The following is a 3,317-nucleotide window of genomic DNA, read 5'->3' on the forward strand; positions in this document are numbered from 1 at the left end:
TTCTGGCTTTTATAGTCTCTGGTGAGAAATCTGGTGTAATTCCGATAGTCTGGTATAATTCTGATAGGTCTGCCTTTATCTGGTACTTGACCTTTTTCCCTTACTGTTTTAATATTCTTTGTTTGTTTTGTGCATTTGGCATTTTGATTATTATGTGACAGGAGGAATTTCTTTTCTGGTCTAATCTATTTGGTGTTCTGTCTACTTCCTGTGTGTTCATAGGCATCTTTTTTTTTTTTTAGGTCAGGGAACTTTTCTTTTATAGTTTTATGGAAAATATTTACTGGCCCTTTAAGTTGGGAATTTTTGCTCTCTTCTATACCCATTATACTTAGGTTTGGTCTTCTCATTGTGTCCTGGATTGACTGGATTTTTTGAGTTAGGATGTTTTTTTTTTTTTTTTTTTTTTTTGCATTTTGTATTTTCTTTGTCTGTTGTGTCAAAGTTTTCTATGGTATCTTCTGTACCTGAGATTCTCTCTTCAATTGCTTGTATTCTTTTTGTGATGCTTGAATCTTTGACTCCTGATCTCTTTCTTAGGATTTCTATTTCTCAAGTTTTCTCCCTTTGTGATTTCTTTAATTTTTTCTCCTTCCATTTTTATATCGTAATGGTTTTGTTCAATTCCTTGACCTGCTTGATTTTATTTTCCTCTAATTCTTTAAGGGATTTTTGTGTTTCCTCTTTAAAGCCTTCTCCCCTTTTAATGTGTTCTCCTCTATTTCTTCAAGGGAGTTATTAATATCCTTCTTAAAATCCTCTATCAGCATCATGAGATTTTTTTTTTAAATCTAAACCTTGCTTTTCCAGTTTTGGGGGGTATCCAGGACTTGCTGTGGTGGAATAACTGGGTTCTGATGATGCCAAGTAGCTTCGGTTGCTGTTTGTAAGGTTCTTGGCCTTGCCTTTTGCCATCTGGTTACCTCTGGTGTTAAATGGCCTTCTTTCTATGACTGGAGCTTGTCCCTTCTGTGCATCTGTAAGCAGCTGTTCCTGGGTTGGTCAGGCTCCTCCATGAAGGGGCAGGCCTCAGTCTCTTGCTCTTCAGCTGGCTCCATCTCCAGTGTGCCAGGAGCTGCCTCCCTGGTCCTCATTGGAAGAGGACAATGAGTCTGTTCATCCTCCACACCCCTCTTCAGACTTCCTGGCTCCTCCACTTCAGCCTTGGCCTAGGCCTCTGCCTCAACCTTGGTCTCAGCCTCAGGGTATTGCTCTTGCACTGTAGGACCCCAAGAAGAAGCCCCCCACTCAAGTCTCGGTACTCGGATTTACCCAAAGTAAACACCAGAGACCTCCTTGATGCAAAAGCACGAGGTAGCTTTAATGGCGGAACTCGGTGTTGATATGTATCTCATGCAGGAGACAGAGGAATCGACCATGAGACTTGGAAGCTAGGGGTTTCTATAGAAAAGTTGCTGGGGCTGGGGGAGGAATTAGTGCGGTTGTACATGATTGGTTCATTCAAACTTCAGCAGGGAAGTATTGGCATGGTTGTACATGATTATGAGTCAGCAGAGTAGTATGTGCAGGCTGGGGCGTATAAGGATTCTAAAGCCAGGGGCTTATCTGAGTTGACAATGCATCTGTTTAATGTTTCAGCTTTTAACTATGGTCACTATAGAAAGGGGGGTGAGCAGGAGGCACCGGGCTGCCAGATGGTCAATGAGTCAGCCAAGATAGTCAGAACCAGTTCCTGCATTCCTTCCCTTATCTTTATGACTGGGTGACCTAGCTTGCCTGGGCTATTTGACATACATTACATGAATCACAGGTCTCAAGTTTTATTTCTTTTCAGCACCTGCTTGGCTTGCTGATCTCCTGGCTCGGCCTCAGTGAGCTCCAGCTCCTCACTGTGTCCAACAGGTCATAGACAGGATGGGGCTCCGGCTCCTGCTCACACTCAGTCTCAGGCATTTCAGGTTCTGCCTCCAGCTCAGGCACGGATTCTGGCTCCAGCTCCTGCACCAGTTCTGGATCCTCACTGGCCTGGGCTCCTTGGCGTAGCTCTGCTCCTCTTCTGAGCACAGGCTAGGTGAGGCCTCAACCATAGGGTCGTGCTCGATCTCCCACAGCCCCTCGCTGAAGCATTGCCTCTTGTTGGGCTTGCCGAACTTCTCCTTGAACTCCTCATAAGGATACAGGTGCTTGGGACCCAGCAGGGCTGTCTCATGTGTCCCGAAGAACACCTGATAGCAGTTGGGTTCAGCGACATGTTTGATCCTCAGTGGCCAGTGTGCATAGCCCTTTAACTTGGCAAACACCAGGTCCCTGGTCTTGTATTTAGGGTGGCTGAAGCAAGATATAGAGTGTGCTCTGGGCCCCCGCCTTGGCCACTGGAAGCTGACTTCACTGGACGTCTTATTGACCCAGTACACTATACATATCTCAAGTTTATAATTCCAGTTAACTTTTGACTGTTTCTTTTTAAATTAGCAAAAGACTTTTATTTACATTATTTCCTTTATATCTGATGCTTTAGATATCAGAAATTTGCCTATAATTTTAATAAAAGAAAACGACAATCACTTCTCATCCTTATTACAACTGCAACTACTTCCAAGTTTCACCAGTGCCATGCTTCAGCCAGTGGTGTAGATTATCAGCAAGATTTCCACCATCTGCCTCAAATTAGCACTCTGTAATATTGCCTGATGTGGCTCCCCAGTACCAAAGAGGAGAATTATTATTATCGTCTTTCCTGCAGGGAAACAGATGTAGAAAGGGGTGGATTTCTTTGGCTAACAACTAGTAAGAAAATTTTAACTCATGATCCCATAATCTTAACTTGTGATATGCTGTCTCATTAATGTGGTTTTAGAAGTGTCTCTGTGTCCCGAGCTATCGTTCTCACCGGCAAGAACACACTCGGTCAACCGGATTCTTTTGCAGCAAGCTTTATTGTTTGTTCAGGAGGGAAGACCCAGAACCCGGAAAATGTTGCTGCTTATATAGCCCTCAGTGTGTCATGTCAGCACCTGATTTGTTGCTCACCCATCACCTCATTACTATGCCCTGAGATGGACAGTGACTAGGCGTGAGTTCACTCTCGCACTTGCACACAAGGCTTGTTTACTAGTTAGGCATAGTGGAAGCCAGCACCATCTTATAATGGCGATTGCTTGCGGCATGGCTCTACACATCTCCCCCTTTTTGTTTTATTAAAATGAGGCTGGACTAGGTCTGTGTAATTATGTCCATCCGCTGTGGCTCCCGTCTTAGGTCGTTCCTCTAATGTCACAGCCTTTCCTGTCATAGGGTAACCCTATCACCACCGGGCCCCATGTCTTAGGTTGATCTGTGCATGAGGAAAGTTGCCC

The 3,317-nt window shown here is 44.3% G+C and overlaps 1 pseudogene; it reads right to left on the bottom strand.

Annotated features, from left to right (window-relative positions):
• Nucleotides 1–947: 947 nt before the first annotated feature.
• LOC110293326 lies at nt 948–2,995 on the bottom strand (annotated as a pseudogene).
• Nucleotides 2,996–3,317: the final 322 nt, after the last annotated feature.

Source organism: Mus caroli, chromosome 4, assembly GCF_900094665.2.
Source record: "Mus caroli chromosome 4, CAROLI_EIJ_v1.1, whole genome shotgun sequence".
NCBI lineage: Eukaryota > Metazoa > Chordata > Mammalia > Rodentia > Muridae > Mus > Mus caroli.